This window comes from Lynx canadensis, chromosome D4 (assembly GCF_007474595.2).
Source record: "Lynx canadensis isolate LIC74 chromosome D4, mLynCan4.pri.v2, whole genome shotgun sequence".
NCBI lineage: Eukaryota > Metazoa > Chordata > Mammalia > Carnivora > Felidae > Lynx > Lynx canadensis.
Window position 1 is genome coordinate 14127387 of NC_044315.2, and position 18924 is coordinate 14146310.

At 38.6% G+C, this 18924-nt stretch overlaps 1 protein-coding gene and 1 pseudogene across 2 annotated transcripts in view; one reads left to right on the plus strand and one right to left on the minus strand.

The window, feature by feature from the left end:
* Positions 1–18924, minus strand: part of ABHD17B (abhydrolase domain containing 17B, depalmitoylase) — a 52963-nt gene that overhangs the window by 19730 nt on the left and 14309 nt on the right. The window lies entirely within an intron of this gene.
* On the plus strand, positions 11098–15319 carry LOC116738441 (annotated as a pseudogene).

The following is an 18924-nucleotide window of genomic DNA, read 5'->3' on the forward strand; positions in this document are numbered from 1 at the left end:
GAGCCTATAAACTATTCCAAACAAACTTATCTGGACCAGAAGTCCTAACGTACGTCAATGTGACCACTTCTATACTTATGTTCTCCCTCAGTTTCTTAATATTTACTGTAATATAGGAGCCATTAACTATATATAGCTATTTAAATTAAATAGCTGAATTAAATTAAATTCAGTCCCTCAGTCATACTAGCCACATATGACTAGTGCCTACCAAAATGCATAGTGAAGAATGAACATTTCCAACACTGCAAGAAAGCCCTACTGGGCACTGCTGAACTAGAATCTTTCAAACTCAGGCAATCAAGAATGAGAGTTTACATGCTTCCTATCCATACTAGCTTGAAATGCTGGAGCGCTTTCCTTCCTGGCCTGTCCATCAAAGTATATATGGGCAATTTTTGTAGATCCTACTGAATACTGCAAATGTCACACAACAAAATGAGATTACCTACAAAATACTGTTTTAGAAGAATGTATTTTGGGAAAAATATTACAACATCCAACCCAATTCTTTTTTAAGTTTTTATTTTATTTTTTTCAACGTTTTTTATTTATATTTGGGACAGAGAGAGACAGAGCATGAACGGGGGAGGGGCAGAGAGAGAGGGAGACACAGAATCGGAAACAGGCTCCAGGCTCTGAGCCATCAGCCGAGAGCCCGACGCGGGGCTCGAACTCACAGACCGCGAGATTGTGACCTGGCTGAAGTCGGACGCTTAACCGACTGCGCCACCCAGGCGCCCCTCTTTTTTAAGTTTTTAAATTCCAGTTAACATACAGTGTAATAGGGGTTTTCAAGTGTGCAATATAGTGAATCAACATCTCCATACAACATCCAGTGCTAATCACAGCAAATGCACTCCTTAATCCCCATCACCTATTTCACCCCTCCCCCCACCCACCTGCCCTCTGGTAACCATCAGTTTGTTCTCTGGTAGTCTTTTCTTGGTTTGCCCCTCCTTTTTTTTCCCCCTTTGCTCATTTGTTTTGCTTCTTAACTTCTACATATGAGTGAAATTATGTATTGGGTCTTTCTCTAACTTATTTTGCTTAGTATTATACTCTCTAGCTCCATCCATGTAAATGACAAGATTTCATTATTTTTCATGGCTGAGTAATTGTGTCTGTGTATGTGTACACGAACACATACATACACACCTTTATCCATTCATCAGTAGATGGACACTTGGGCTATTTCCATAATTTGGCTACTGTAGATAATGCTGCTATACACGTCAGGGTACATGGATCCCTTTGAATTAGTATTTTTGTATTCTCTGCATCAAACCCAATTTTAACGTAAAGGCCATTTTATTAAAAATGAGCAATGAGGGGCGCCTGGGTGGATTCAGTTGGTTAAGTGTCCGATTCTTGATTTCAGTCCTAGTCATGATCTCATGGTTTGTGGGATCAAGCCCCACCCACATCATGGTCCACGTTGACAGAGTCTTGCTTGGGATTCTCTCTCTTCTCTCTACCCCTACCCCTGCTTGCACGCACTCTCTCAAAATAAACGTTTGGGAAAAAAATGTGTTAGAAAAAAAAGATCAATACAAATCAATTAAGACATTTATACATTTCAATGCATCTTTTTGATGTATCAAAGGGATTCACATTCTTGAAAGGTTCTCCATGGGCTGGAACTGCCTGCAAACCATAAGAAACTATAAAAACATTTGTGATTAGGGGCGCCTGGGTGGCTCAGTCGGTTAAGCGGCCGACTTCAGCTCAGGTCATGATCTCGTGGTCCGTGAGTTTGAGCCCCGTGTCAGGCTCTGTGCTGACAGCTCAGAGCCTGGAGCCTGTTTCAGATTCTGTGTCTCCCTCTCTCTGACCCTCCCCCATTCATGCTGTGTCTCTGTCTCAAAAATAAATAAACATTAAAAAAAAAATTAAAAAAAAAAACATTTGTGATTATATGCCAAGTAAATTTTTTTTAATGTTTATTTCTGAATGTAGTCCATCCAATATTCTAAACACTTACAATCCTGATGATGCACTTAAGTAAAGCCCTAACAAGCAAATCAAGCCTTCCTAATAATTAAGTAGAAAGATAGTTTGTTGACTTTTATATATGTTATTATCACAGATTCCTATAAAGCTTTTGGTGACTGGAAAATGAATTATAGCTTAGCTTTCAAAGTCACACCTGTACATGTTGCTGAGCATAAACTAAAACATGAACAGGCACATGTTTTCCCCCCTTAATCATCAGTTTTTGGCACCACTCCTGAAAGACTTTCCAAAACATGATTATCCTCAAAGTTCATAGAAAAGCTTCATAATACATTGGTACTATATACCAATACATATTCCACAAATACATATTATTCTCTTCATTTTTTAAAGAGTTTATTTATTTATTCTGAGAGTGAGAGAGTGAGAGAGAGCACGTATACACGAGTAGAACAAGGGCTGAGAGAATCCCAAGCAGCCTCCACAATGTCAGCACGGAGACTGATGCAGGGCTAGACCTCACCAACTGTGAGATAATGACCTGAGCTGAAATCAAGAGTCAGATGCTTAACTGACTAAGCCACAGGCGCCCCTCTCTCCTCCATTTATAAGCAGTAAGATCTTTTTCTGGGAAACTTCTCAGGTGAACACTTACTCAATGTGTTCCACAGTATATAATACCCATCTATAGTAGGATAAAATCTAAATGACTACTTCATTTAGTAATCAAAATTAATGACTACTTCATCGCTGACTATAAATGATAAACACAATCTTTTCACAAAGAAGATTCATATTACTGGTATCTCAACTGAATTCCTAAGAGTTAAAAAAAAAAAAATCAAACCACACAGGAGGTTAAAAAATAAAAAAAATAAGGCTCACTGCCAGGCTAAAATAGGGACTGGTTAAAAGTCAATTGAAAAATTCAGTTTCCTAGATATCCTCCCCAACTAAGAAGACCAGAAGTTACACTGGAGGAACTATTAGGCTAATCTGAAGGAAAGATCCAGAAATATGGGAGGTTCCATGGATCATTGGGAGAATGGGAAGCATGAGTGTTGTCATGGTGACGGAGAGCTAGATCCTCTTCTGTAAGCGGATGTCAATATGTGAGAAATAGTGATATAATACCGTTATCTAAAGATACAGAGGTAAACATACAAAGAATCCTTCAAAAATAAGTACATGCCCTGGGAAAGGATATATCAAAGAGATAGAACGGGGGCCTGGGCTTGCCAAGTTTCATAACAAACAAATCATTCGGCTTCTTAACCATGTGCTTATATGAATTCAATAAAAAAAATAACTTAAGACGAGAAATCTCCTAATTCCAGTTCAAACCCAAACTGGGTTCAAATCAAATCCAGAAATTTGTTTTTAGTTTTGGTGTTTCCTACTGTACTCATTTAACCTTTATTATGATGTATCCTCATTCTAAAAGATTCAGAAAATTTACCCTATTTTCTTTCATCTCTGCTTATTCTGTATATTTATAGTTTTCATTGGTTATTTTAATAACTTTAATTATTATAAATAATTATATTTATATAATTGAACCTTTACTTCTTGTTCCATCAAATTTAGGAAGTTTCCACTGGCTCCTCATGTACTCACATACCTAAGTTTTATCTCATTTGCAGCTTGTTTTACAACTATTATGTTTTCCTATGTTTTTTCTTTAGGTTGATTTTTAAAAATTGAGTAACAACAAAAACTATTTATAATATTATTCACTGCCATCAAAGCAGTGCGATAAAACCCAGAGAATGAATAGTTATTTTAGATCACTTAATTCCAAGTGTTGAGGTGTTTACACTCAGGTAATTGCTCAAAAATAAGGCACATGTCAATTTGCTTCATATTTGGACTTTCTGAAGAGACTAATTTTACCCCAGAAGCTTTTTAGCATATTTAACACATTCTAACTTCTTACTCTTGGAATCTGTGCCAACAGAATCCATGTTGTTTTTGAAGACATTCTCAGACCCCAGTGAGTTCTGTTTTAACCTGAAACAATTATGATCTGGGCCAGTACATAGCACAGTTGTTGGTCTACCCAGAATTTCATTTTTCATTACGTATTTGTGTTGTTTCTTAATCTCACATTTTAACCTTTTGGTGAGATTCTTTGGTTTTGTTGTAATATATTTCCAAGCCTTTTGCCCTGCCTTCTTCCCAAGGACCTGGGGAAGAAAACCAGATTTTTACACACATACTTTCAAAAAGCTCTTATTTTGGTTTCATACCTAGGAGAAACTAAGTAGGCATGCTTCACAATTATAGATTGTTTTTAAAACTTTCCCTCAAAATTTAAATTATTGGCTCACATCTTCTAGCATCCTATGGTGATGTGTAACACCAATCTAATTTTTGTTTTTTGAAGTGATGCCCATCTCTATCTCACAAAAAATTGACAAGATTCTCCTTTATCTTTCTTTAGCTCTGAAATCAACGTGTGTGTTATTTTTCATCCATTCTATTTGCATTTAGCAGGTCCTTTTGATCAAAAACCCCAGGACTTGATTTAGCAAAGACTTTTCCTTCTATTATTTTCAAAAAATTATTTCCTCTACTGTCTCTGTTCCATTAGGAATTCCAATTTAAAACTCCTAGGATCATCTATTATACCTACTTTTCTTTCCTTTTCCCATCTCTTTCAGCTCTGTGCTCTAGGGAATTTCTTGTAAGTTCATCTTACAGATCATTACTTTAATATTCTAGAGTGTAGAATCAATTCTAACATTAGGATTCTGTTTTAGTTTTATGGGTGCAATATCATCCTCTCAAATCTGTCTTAGAATATTAATGTAGACAGATTTTTGTTGTTCTGTCCATCTGTGTTTTTTGGATAATGTTTGTTGCCCTGTTCATCTTGGATTTTCATGCTGTGGGATTGGTTCTTCACTGTTCATTCTAATAAAATAAGGAAGATTACTGGGGATACACTACCTTATGTGAGAATAGGACTCAAGTCTCAAATCTCTCTCTCACATACACCTTGTACACACACACACACACCCACCATCCATCTCTCTCTGCCTATGGCACAAACAAGTGTCTTCTGTTTATCATGCTTAATGGGAATAGAAGATACTTTACAAATACTCAAGGACACAAAATAGTTTAGCTCAAACTATTTGATCTAGTAATGCAATTAGGGCTTCTAACAGGTACAGGGTGGGCCAGAAACCACTAAGCTAACAATTAAGAGACCTGGCTTTGGCTTTCAGTTCTAATTTTACTACTAAAAAGTTGGGAGTTTAGGAAAGTCAAGCTCTTTACATACAATTTTCTTTTTCTATAAAATGAGAAGTTTGGACTAGATATTAAGGATTCTTCCTTATGCAACTTTATGACTAAGATGCTTTTAAATTCTCACTTCTGATTCAATATTCTGTAGCATGTAAAAGAATAAAGAAATTTATAATTTGACAAACTTCAGATATGCTCAAAGCTTCCCCCCAACAACTAAAAACAAAGCACCTCAAGGACATTAATTTGTATTAGGCAAGTTATAGTTAATGACTTATAATTTGGGAGAGGGGGAGGTAATAAAGGTAGAGGAGGAATGTGCAGGTGTTTGTGAGGGGGTGAGAGAGATTTCTGAATCTTATAACTATTTTCCAAAATTAGTGATTTCTTTATCTCCTGGCCACTGTGGGGAAACAATGCTTAGTTTTAAAAATTGTGGTAAAATATACATAACATTTATCATTTTAAGCATTTTTAAGTGTACAATTCTGTGGCATTAGTACATTTACATTATGTTGCACTCATCACCATCAGCTGGATCATATGATATTTGTCATATAAAATATCCTCTTTGTCCTTTTGAGACTGGCTTATTCCACTTAGCATAGTATCTTTACGTTTATCACATTGTAGCATGTGTTAGAATCTCTTTCCCTTTAAAAGCTGAATAATATCCCACTTTATGTATATACCACATTTTCCTTATTTATTAATCTGTCGGACACTTGTTGGCTGAGAGCAATGCTATTATGAACATGGGTGAATAAACATCTGTTACAGTCTCTGATTTCATTTCTTTTGGTAGGGAATAATGTTTCGAAAAGCATAAAAATATTTTTAGTTTTACTCTAATGTAGATTTATTGTTTGAATTCTTACTTTCCATCAATCAAAAAAAAAGAGATGTCATATCCAGCAACTTGTACAGTTAAATAAAACTGGCTAATATTTCAAAGTAAATTTTAAAGTTGGAGGTAAATATACTTAAAAATTTAACATATGATACATGAAAATTATGTGAGCTCTCAAGTATTCAAAAAAAGAAAAAAAAGTTCCTGGGGCTCCTGGCTGGCTCAGTCGGGAGTGAATGCAACTCTTGATCTTGGGATTTTGAGTTCAAGCTGCATGTTGGGGGTGGAGTTTACTTAACAACAACAACAACAACAACAACAACAACAACAACAACACTTAAGGTCCTAAAATAAAACTTTATGTATTTCAATTTAAAAAATTTTTCTTTAATATTTATTTTTATCTTTGGGAGACAGAGTGCAAATGGGAGGGGCAGAGAGAGAGGGAGACACAGAATCTGAAGTAGGCTCCAGGCTCTGAGGTGTCAGCACAGAGGCGGACATGGAGTTTAAACCAATGAAGCACGGGATCATGACCTGGACCTAAGTTGGACACCTAACCAACTGACCCACCCAGTTTAAATTTATATTTAAACATTTACCCTGCAAATTCTCTAAGTTTAAAAAGTTTTTAACATTTTATATCTACAGTACACTGAATTATCACTAAAAAATTAAATTCCACTCCATACATCTTTTTATTTAAAAAAAAATTTTTTTTAATGTTTATTTATTTTTGAGAGAGAGAGAGACAGAATGCGAGTGGGTTGGGGCAAAGAGAGAGGGAGGCACAGAATCTGAAGGCGGCTCCAGGCTCCGAGCTGTCAGCACAGAGTCCCAACGCAGGGCTCGAACTCAGGAGCCGGGACATCATGCATGACATGAGCTGAAGTCGGACGCTCAACCGACTGAGCCACCTTTCAGAAAAGTATCTTCTAAAAGTATGGAAACGTATGGCGCACCTGGGTGGCCAGTCGGTTGAGCGTCCGACTTCGACTCAGGTCATGATCTCGCGGCTCGTGAGTTTGAGCCTTCCGTTCGGCTCTGTGCTGACAGCTCACAAAGCCTGAAGCCGGCTACTGATTCTGTGTCTCCCTCTCTCTCTCTGCCCCTCCCCCGCTTCCACTCTGTCTCTGTCTCTCAAAAATGAATAAATGCTAAAAAAATTTTTTTAAAGTATGGAAATGTATATGAAGGGCCCAGGAAGTCCGGTTTCAAGGAGCTAGACTTCCTAGGCTTAAAAATGTTTCTTTTTTGTATAATTAGCCAACTGACTACTTTGTAAATTACCAACGTTTTGAACCTTATTACATACATATTTCATTTCATATACTTAACATTCAAGTATATCTACTTCTCGCAATGGCTGTCACACAGAAGTCACTCAAAAGCCCATGTTAGCTGAGCTTAAGGTCATAAAACAAGACAAATCAAATAGTATTATCACTAACTTTCACACTGAAGAATCTAAATTTGCAGGTTTGAAATTGTGGTAGGTTATGAAAGCCAAGCTACTGTTCATTTATAAAAATACAATTATATGTAGCTAGATCCTATAAAACCTTCCTAAGTATTAACCTTATTTAATCCTCAGAACAACCCTATAAGACAGATGCCATTATCTTCCCCCTGGCCCAATTTAGAGAAGAAGAAACAGAGAAGTTTAAATCTTCTAAGATCACATTGCTAGTAAATAGTAAAACCAGTTTTCATATTCAGCAGTTTGGGTCCAGGGGACATGCTCTTTAATCACAGAGTTAAATTAGTGTGTAAGAATGAAATGTTTTGCTATGGTGTGAACATGGAGAAAGAATAATAAATCCAGCAGCAGAAGAAAAATAAGGATGAAAGACCTTCCCATTTCATATCCAAAAACCTCAACAAATATTAAGTTAAAAAAAAATCCAGGGGCACCTGGGTGGCTCAGTTGGTTAAGTGCCCGATTTGGGCTCAGGTCTTGATCTCAGGGTTCATTAAGTCTGAGCCCCGCGCGTTGGGCTCTGTGCTGACACCTCAGAGCCTGGAATGTGCTTCAGATTTTGTCTCAAAAATAAACATTTAAAAAAAACTAAGACTGGATGAAGAAAATAAGTGGTTCAGAATGTGAGAGAATGTATCTGGGGAAAGAGGAAGTGGTTTTGGTTACCAGACGGCAAAAAATAAGTAAAATCTGAACTGGTATCTATATATTCACAGCTTTGCTTGCTCTTTCCTGAAGATTGAGGTCGCTCTTTTAAAAAGGCAAATTTTGGAGCGTTTTGGGGCTGGCTTAATCAGAAGAGCATGTGGCTCTTAAACCAAGGATTGTGAGTTCCAATTCTACGTTGGGTATAGAGATTACTTAAATAAAACTAAAAACTAACTAAATAAAATAAAAAGGGCAAATTTTACTTATTATGTGAAAATAATATTATTTCAGTGAGCTTCAAATGTGTAAGGATTTCACAAGTCTTTGGATCTACCCTTCAATATTATTAAATGGACCACCAAACTGTTCTCAAAGGTGGCATCAGTTTGTAGTAACATCTGTACTACCAACCCATGGGGATTTGTCATTTGGATTAACTCTGATACGTTAATGAATGTAAGTGATACTCTGTTAAAATGTCAACGAATGGTACTGCATCTAGAAATTAATTTGGGAAGAACTGAAATCTTTCAGTGTACAATTTATATTCTTGAACAAGATATCCCTATTTACATCTTTTTAAAAATTCTATTTGCAACTACGTGGATGGAACTAGAGGGTATTATGCTAAGCGAAATTAGTCAGTTGGAAAAAGACAAATATCATATGACTTCACTCATATGATTCTAAGACACAGAAAAGATGAACACAAAGGAAGGGAAGCAAAAATAGTATAAAAACAGGGAGGGGGACAAAACATAAGAGACTCTTAAATATGGAGAACAGAGGGTTACTGGAGGGGTTGTGTGTGTTGGGGGGGGGGGCCTAATGGGTAAGGGGCATTGAGGAATCTACCCCTGAAATCATTGTTGCACTACATGCTAACTTGTATGTAAATTAAAAAAAAAAAATTCTACTTTCTTATCTTTGTTGATGTATAGAAATGCAATGTTTTTGTGCACTGACAGTACACATGTGAGTTTTTGTAAATTCTTATTCTCTAATTGTTTTTTCTTCTTTTACGGCACTTTACTACCAGAATTCCAGCACACTTTCTTAATGTTGAAACACTGATGGTATTCTTTTTCTAAAGATAACTTTTCCTACAGAATTTTTATGGATGTCCTTTAGAGATTAAGGAAGTTTTCCTTCTTTCCTAGTTTTTCAGAGCTTTAACAGGATAAATTCCAAAAAGCCAACTTGACATTCGTGGAATAATCCTAATTTGGTGATAATGTAAATCTTTTTAATGTATTACCAGACTCACTTTGCTAATAGAATTTTTTCATTTATATTTAATGATTGAGAATGGCCTTTCATGGTCTATTTTCATACACTCGTCAGGTTTTTGTAGATTATATGTTAACCTCATATAATTTAGTTGGGGAGTGTTCTCTCTGTGCTAAAGAAAAATTAGTTGTATTTTCTTATAGCCAATAATTAGATTTACTAACATGTTTTCTGTTTTAAAGTTTTTTGATCTGTTGTCTCTTACTATCTTTTCCCTCTATTTTTAACTCTTTTTAAAAATACTTATGGTCAACTATACTTCAACTGAAAAAAAATCAAATTGTGTACTTTTAATATGTGCAGCTTATGGTTAATTACACCTTAATAAAGTATTTAAAAAACAAACACTTCTGTAGTAGCTGTCTACCCCAATGAAGTCAGAGAAATGGATGATACCTCACAAAACAATGCTGCCTACCGCACAGAAACTGCTAATATAATGAGTCTATTGAACAATGTCTGATAGTTAGACTTTTAGAATTAATAGATTCACCATTCAGTGTCAATTACTTGAGGACAGATGAAGAGGTCTGTCCTTGCAATGATGTATAATGGGAATACTACCTATCTCACAGGGTTGCTTTGAGAATTAAGTAAAATAAGCAAGACCTAACACAAATCTGAAATTCAAACTGAGAGGTTTTCTGTTCCAAGAAACACTAAGAGCTGAGATCCAATCAGTCACTGGTACCAGAATTCTATCTCCAAGCCTTAAATGTGCTGTTGAATGATTTGTTTCTATGAAAGCTTGGCAACTCCCTGGGCTATGCGTTAGCATGGAAACAGAGACGGAATTGGTATTGGTGATACATAAACCAACTTGGAATGTGAGCCACTTTGGAGCCCTTGAATAATTCCTTTCCCACTAAGGTACTTGTGGCCATTGTTGTTGTATTACATTTTGTAATACATTTTGTATTACATGTTTGTAATACACGTTGTATTACATTTTACTTTTTTTTCTTTAATGTTTATTTTTGAAAGAGAGAGACACACACACAGTGTGAATGGGGGAGGCAGAGAGAGGGAGACACAGAATCCGAAGCAGGTTCCAGGCTCTGAGCTGTCAGCACAGACAGCTATCAGCACAGCCCCCCTGATGCGGGGCTCAAACCCACAAACCATGAGATCATGACCTGAGGGAAGTCGGATGCTTAACCGACTGAGCCACCCAGGCGCCCCTATATTTTACTTTCTTTTTGAGCCCTCTTTCTCTAGTCTGATATTTCTGAGTTTTATTCTGTTACCTTCTATCTGAAGTTTGAGTTTCTGTCCAGTTTCCTTATGCCTGAATTCTCCCTTCAATTTTTAAGACTTGGTTATGTGCTTTATTTCACTTTCAAATCACTCTTAGCTCCGTGCTTACAAGCACATAAATCATCCACCCAACCCCTATACTAAATCCAAGCTTCTACTTGGGTAGAGGGGGCTAAAGATAATGTGCAGAAGGCACTCACTGTAAAGGGAGGCAAACTGGCTGCCCAGTGTACCTCGTGAGAGGGCAGACTAATCCCCAGTCTGAGAGCCACTGGGTCCACTGGGGACCCTGGGTGGCTTGCAACTGAAAAAGATCTGAAGGCAACGTATATGATAACTGAGTTTACTGGCAGGAAGCCTGATGACAATTCTGCTTGTGCTTCAGGGTGAGAGACCATTTTTTTTTTTTTTAATTTTTTTTTTCAACGTTTATTTATTTTTGGGACAGAGAGAGACAGAGCATGAACGGGGGAGGGGCAGAGAGAGAGGGAGACACAGAATCGGAAACAGGCTCCAGGCTCTGAGCCATCAGCCCAGAGCCTGACGCGGGGCTCGAACTCCCGGACCGCGAGATCGTGACCTGGCTGAAGTCGGACGCCCAACCGACTGCGCCACCCAGGCGCCCCGAGAGACCATTTTAACAAAGGTAGGCCACCTAAAATGTCTCAGTTCTAAACAGGAAAAAAACCTAGGGTGGCTGGATCCAAATCCATCCCTCTTTTTTTATGTTTCATTTCAGAATTTTCATCTCCCTGAGAAGAACGTCTCTTGGAATTATTAGGAGGCATGGATATGGTAGACTCCTGAGCAATGGAAAGCTTGGTAGACCTTGTACTAACCCAATGGACACATTCACAGTGAGACCAAAAGTCATCCCTATCCAATGAAGTACCATTATCAAGGGAAAGTAGGTGGATAAATGCACAAGGATGTTACACAGGAACTTTGACCTAGACGTCTGACAGGGGCTTTGAAGAGCACCATGTGTTTTTTTTTTTTTTTTAATTTTTTTTTCAACGTTTATTTATTTTTGGGACAGAGAGAGACAGAGCATGAACGGGCGAGGGGCAGAGAGAGAGGGAGACACAGAATCGGAAACAGGCTCCAGGCTCTGAGCCATCAGCCCAGAGCCCGACGCGGGGCTCGAACTCACAGACCGCGAGATCGTGACCTGGCTGAAGTCGGACGCTTAACCGACTGCGCCACCCAGGCGCCCCGAGGAGCAGCATGTGTTTATGTTGCTCCTTTACTCTCTGTCAGTTGTGGGGCCAAGTACAAATCACCAACCCCATGATTACACATTGCTTAGAAGTCCTATCCTCTGTCTCCCCCACCATGTCAACAACAATTTGAGTTTCAGTGGTTGCCATCAGGAAGGTGTTCTTAGATATGGAAGCCAAGATACTATAACCCTTCAAGGACTGACTAGACCTAATTACATGCCTAAGGCCTATGTCCTGGTCAAATGGGCATATTGTCTCTCAGGGCTGAATTAACTATTTTTTGCATCTTACTCAAGATTTTCCTGCTTTTTGCAGAAGAGCAGTGTGGAAAATTTCAGCTCTGCCAACTTTAAGTGACATTTCAGGAACCGTTCTCACTGCTGCTTGTTCTGCCCTCTTAGACCAGCTTTGACTGAACTAGGGGTGCATTAAGAAGGCTATAAGCCAGGGGCACCTGGGTGGCACAGTTGGTTAAGTGACCAGCTCTTGGTTTTGGCTCAGGTCATGATCTCATGGTTCATGACTTCGAGCCCCGTGTTGGGCTCTGCACTGACAAGGCAGAGCTTGCTCGGGATTCTCTGTCTCTCTCTCAAAGTAAATAAATACACTTAAAAACAAAAAAGAAGGCTATAAGCCAATGTTGATCTGTCAAGTAGGAAAGTGCTACATTATCTTTCTTTGAAAAGTCTGGGTAATCTGAAGAATGTATCAAGCCTTTATCCTCTACCATGCCATCTAGTCAATACTCTAATGCTTAATAAATTGTTTCTTATTAACATCCTCTACCCTAAATGGCAATACAGTGATATACTGCTCTCAGACTTGACGTTGGACAAACCCTTATGTGGATGGTTCTGAGCTAGGTACTCTTTATAATCAATCCCATGCAAAATTGAAATCAGTAGGTTATCAGCTTGGGGTCAAACCTGAAAAATCACCCGAGCTAGCATCACTATTAAGAATATCCGGGGATGCCTCAGTTGCTCAGTCAGCTAAGCATCCAACTATTGATTTTGGCTCAGGTCATGAGTTCAAGCCCCACTTCAGGCTCTGTGATGACAGAGCAGAGCCTGCTTGGGATTCTCTATCTCTCCCACTCTCTGTCCCTCCCCCACTAGCTCTCTCTCTCAAAATAAATAAACATTAAAAAAAAAAAAAAGAGGGCCTCCTGTGTGGCTCTGTTGATTAACCATCTGACTTTGGCTTAGGTCATCATCTCACAGTTTTTGAGTTTGAGCCCCACGTCAGGCTCTGTGCTGACAGCTCAGAGCCTGGAGTCTGCTTCAGATTCTGTGTCTCCCTCTCTCTGCCCCTCCCCTGCTCATGCTCTGTCTGTCTCTCAAAAATAAACATTAAAAAAAGAAAAAGAACATCTGTGGTTCTAGAACTGCCAAAACTGTATGCAAAGTTTGTAGAAGAAGCATCCAAAACATTTAATAACAGAGTGCCCTGAAAACAATCTTCTCAAAAGTCTGGAAGTTCTTCAGTTAAGATTTCTGTTACATATTCATTTTATCCTCAAGTCTTACCATGCACCCAATCTAGAATGACTATGGCATCTTACTTTTTATAGAGGTATCTGAAAAGCTATAAAAACTCATCCCTTTTGCATGTATGTGACGGAGATCTCCAAAGTTGCACGGAGGCTTTTCCGTCACAAAAGAAACCAACCTGGATGTTAACCTACCTATACCTTGATTCTGTAAATACTCATTCTGTCCCAAACTTTACTTCTCATATGATTAATAGTCTCAGTTCTAGGCAGGAATTTCTACTTTGTACTCCTGACTTCAATTTCTTTTTTCTCTTTTGGCACTGCACACAAACTAAATTACAATTCTGGTAGCAGACTTCTTATTCTTGGTCTGGGGATATGCCTTCACCTGGCCATTAAGGAATACCCCTAGTTCTTTCACCTTCCCAGTGGAGGTTCCAGAGGACTTGGTCAAGATATTATACTTCTAAAAAAATACCTTGAGCCCTTATTGGAGGTAGATTTACAGATAACTGGGGAGGGGAGAGGATTAGAATTCTGGTCTGTGAATATAACGAGATGCCAGAGTTTTAGAGTAAGGCTGCCAGCTTTTCACAGAAGATCTGTAAAAAGGTACTAAAATTATCACGCTAATATCAACTGAAGAAACAGGGATATACACATTTCTCTTCTCCTAAAAGACATACACAAACTCCTTCCTGAGGACAAAGGACTATCACTTTCTCCCCACCTTTTATTTAAATGTTTGTGTGTTTGTTTCTTTGTTTATTTATTGAGAGAGTGTGAGCCGGGGAGGGGCAGAGAGAGAGGGAGACAGAATCTGAAGCAGGCTCCAGGCTCTGAGCTGTCAGCAGAGCCCAACATAAGGCTTGGGCTCTAACTCGTGAACACTGAGTATGACCTCAGCAGAAGTCAGAGGCTTTAATGGACTGAGCCACCCAGACACCCCCTATCCCCACCTTTTAAAAGGCAAATGTGCTTCCCTGAGAAAAGAGAAAACACCAAATGGTGGAAGACACCAGTGCTGTGGAAGGGTCCTGTGATGGGAGGCCAGAGCGGTAGCTTCTGGTGGCTTTTACAGCAGCATCCAGGGGTCAGGGTCGTGGTGGGAGTCAAAGCCGCCAAGACCACAGAGCTCACAGAGTCAAGGCCGAGGAAAAGGAGTGGATCCCCATGACCAAGCTGTGCCGCCTGGTCAAAGACATGAAGATCACTTCCTGGAGGAGATCTATCTCTTCTCCCTGCCCACCAAGGAATATGAGATTACTGACTTTTTCCTGGGGGCATCCCTCAAGGATAAGGTTTTGAAGACTATGTTGGCACAAAAGCAGGTTGTGGACCAGGTTCTAGGTATTTGTTGTCATCGGAGAGGACAATGGACATGTCCATTGTGGACTTAACTGGGTGTTAAGTGCTCCAGGGAGGTAGCCACTGCTATCCGTGAGGCCATAATCTCCGCCAAGCTTTCCAGTGACCTGTGTGGCGAGGTGACTCGGGGAACAAGATCATCAGGCCCCACACTGTCCCATGCAGGGTGAGCAGCCGCTGTCGCTCTGTGCTGGTCGGTCTCATCCTCAGCCCCAGGGGCACTGGCACTGTCTCCGTCCCTGAGCCCAAGAAGATACGGACGATGACAGTACTGACACGCCTGCTACACGCCAGCCAGGGTCTGCCCTGCCCCCCCGGGGGAACTTCACCAAGGCCACTTTTGATTCCCAAGACCTACACCTGTCTCCCCTCCCTGACCTCTGGAAAGAGAATGTTCATCAAGTCTCCCTATCAGGAATTCACTGACCATCTTGTAAAGACACACACCAGAGTCTCTGTGCAGAGGGCACAGGCTCCAGTTGTGTTTACCACATAGTCTTAAACAAGAAAGAAGATAATTAAAGCCTGTTAAAGAAAAAAAAGGCAAATGTCATGATTAAAAAGAAAACTAGAAAAGAGAAAATTCATCAAGTCTATGTATACATTTTCATGTTGATACATAAAGGGTTCTTTTTGGGTTAGGAATATTGTGTGTGTGTGTGTGTATATATACACACACACACATATACACACACACTTCCAGAAGCTTTGGGGCTGTTATATGGAAAACTTCTTAGAATAAAATAAGGCTTGGGATATCTACTTGTAGACTCCACAAAGTAGGGAATAAGAAAATTTTTACGGAAGACACATAAATTTATAACTAGAAATAATTTTAAATGCCAATTAATGCTAATAGATTGATTTACCCTTCTTACCTAAAGATTAATCCAAGAAAAGTTACAGCTCTCTTTCTCCCTATAAAGAGGAGCTCCAATAAGTTATAAAATTAATAACAGTTGGCTTAGAGGGCTTTAACAGATCCATATTATTAACTTCTTGTAACCTTGTTATATAGGATATGAAATCATCTAGCAAAGAAACTACTTCCTAAGACATAAAACTTCTAACAATGTCAAGGGCTGGAAAAAATCATGAGCTTCTCCTTACGGTGAGGAAGAAATGTCAACTATCATTTATTTTAAAAATCAGAAGAACATATAAAAGTATACACAGTGACTACTGTCAATTTAACTACGTATCAGGTTTCATCCTCCCGCCTTTAAATTTTTATTTTTTCCATAACTGGTCTGTGGTATAGTATAAAGAACCCTGGCCTATGAATGAGAAAGGCTGGATTCTATTCCCTACTCTCACACTAACTAGCTCTGAGACATTAAGGAAGTCACTTTTCCCTGGATCTCAGCCTCCTTATCTCTAACATCAAAGGCTTGAATTCAATGGCACTTAAATTACATTCTAGGATCCAGGCCTCTTAATCTTGAATGTAAGTACAAAGTAGCTAAGAACGACTAATGGAGTAAGTGTCTGAATATAATGGGAACAAAGTAATAATTTATTCATTCCAAAAGGTTTTTTGGACTCTTGGACTTTCCTCTTATTAAATGTACCTAGGGTCTTATCTTTTTTTCTCTGACAGTTACCTTTTCCCTTAGTTTCTTTAGCTTTTATCTTCTACTTTAACATTTTGTCCCAAAACTCCTTTTTTTAAGAAAAAACATTTTTTAATGTTTTTATTCAGTTTTTGGGAGAGACGGGGGTGGGGGGGAGACATGGAGGGAGAGAGAGACAGAGTGTGAGCAGGGAAGGGGCAAAGAGAGACACAGATTCTGAGGCAGACCCCAGGTTCTGAGTTGCCAGAACAGGCTGGAACTGTCCACGGGACTGGAACTCACGAACCACAAGATCATGACCTGAGCCCAAGTCGGATGCTCCACCACTCACTCAACCAACTGAGCCACCCAGGCGGCCCCCCAAAGACTCCTTTTTGAAAGGAAAGGAATTTCTAATGCCTTGTTTTGATGACATTCTTCTCTATTATTGACAGACTGAAAATGGAAGTGGTCCAAATCAGCATTTATGCATTAAACATTAATTCTCAAAAGAATAGGCTCTTTCACTAGGCCAGTTCTGAGATAACCTCTTAAAAATGTTTATTTGGTGAAGGAGTGAAACTTCAGTTATTTAAATTAAGTCAGTGTTACCCTACCACTTATTTAATAAAGCAGCAGAGCAGATATAAATCTGTTTCAGCAAATAAGAAGCAAAACCAAACCAAATGACATGGTGGTTTTGATCCACAGAGTGGATGAGAGTAGAATTTCAACTGTCCCTCCAAATACTCATTTTGAAAAAGGTATTTTTATCAACCATGTGGAGAAAAGAACAACAGAACTGCATGATAAGCAGCATATAAGTATATTCCTCCTATTAGTCAATCAGTCCTTCTCCATCTATATAATTTCTATGTTTAGTGGGGATACAGGGAGGGATTATGGCACTTATGAGGTCAAGAGTAGTATTCCTGAACAACATCATTGCCTCTCTTTACACAGACTGTAACAAGTCGGTCAGTCCTCACTAATATGGCCTTCAGTCGGTCTACCAACAGTCTGGCCATCTATACACGCTGCCATCTCCACCACTTCCTTTTCCTCTTCCTGCCAGCTGCGTTTCCTTAGCTATACTCATCAGTAAGTACAGATTTGAAGAAACACCACTACTCCTAGAAAATGTGTAATCACCACTTGTCACCCTCACTTGTGCTTAATACCTTTCCTATCTCAACAAATCAACATTTTGTCAATGTTTCTTCAAACATGAAAATTTTACCTTTTGTGTATGTTTTCTTAAGGAGTACATAACAAGAACTAGAATAATTACTTCAAAAAAAAAAAGTTTACATGCCTAATTAAAGAAAACAACAGCACACCTGATCAATTGAGAGTCAATTTAAATTCTTTCAGACTTTTGGTAAATCATTTAATGGCTCTGAGGTTTTTTCTTCAGTTGAAAACATATGGCAACTAGTTTCATGTTCATTCAAGTCTCTTTTTATCCTAAATTCATGTGTTCTTTTGTAAATTGGTAGTCAATATATTAAATGTATTATAATGAATAATACGTATAATTTATTATTAATAAATCAACGCTCTTTTCATCTTATAAAAAATTAAGTACTTATAGAACATGGGGTAGATTTTAAGCTTCAGAAATCAAACGTAGATATCAATAATTAGGAGAAACTTTGTGAAGTTAGAACTGAGACTAGGATGTGATTTCCAAAAGCAGAGAAAAAACTCTCCAGGGTGAGAGAATAATACAGGTAAGAGTATGATCATAAGAAAGAACTAAAGCAAAGGGTGCATAGTAGAAAGGAGGGGGAAAAAACTGGAAAAGGGAAGAATTAGATAAATGAAAACATTTTAAAAACTTAAAATTTAGAAACAAATCTCTGTTCAACAATGTATAGAAACGACTGTAGTTCTTTACACATGCATTAGACAGAATGATACAGTCATTTAGGCAACTGCATAAAAGCCTACATACCAATGACTTAAGCGGAGCACAGTGACTTGGTAACTATGGTACTGCTGAAGAATTACTTTTTTTTATAATGTTTATTTTTGAACTAGAGAGAGTGTGAGCGGGGAAGGGACAGAGAGGAGAGAGACAGAAGATCCAAAGTTCTGTACTGACAGCAGAGAGCCCGATGTGGGGCTCAAAAATCACGAACCGTGAGGTCATGACCTGAGCCAAAGTCAGATGCTTAACTGACTGAGCCACCCAGGCACCCCAAGAATTTATTTAAATTTTAAGATTTCAAATTTAAGATTTTCAAAAAGAAGCCTCAAAAAGGCACATATTTCAACCTACTACATGGAGGCATGTGAAACATACTATTAGGAAGGTAGAAAATCAACAAATGGTTATCATATTGCAAAATGTATAAACCACATCCTTCAGTTAAATATCAACACTTGAGTACATTTAAAAATTTTTTTAATGTTTATTTGAGACACACACACACACACACACACAGAATGTGAAGCAGGCTCCAGGTTCTGAGCTGTCAGCACAAAGCTCAAAGCAGAGCTCGAACCCACAAACTGTGAGATCATGCCCTGAGCTGAAGTCGGAC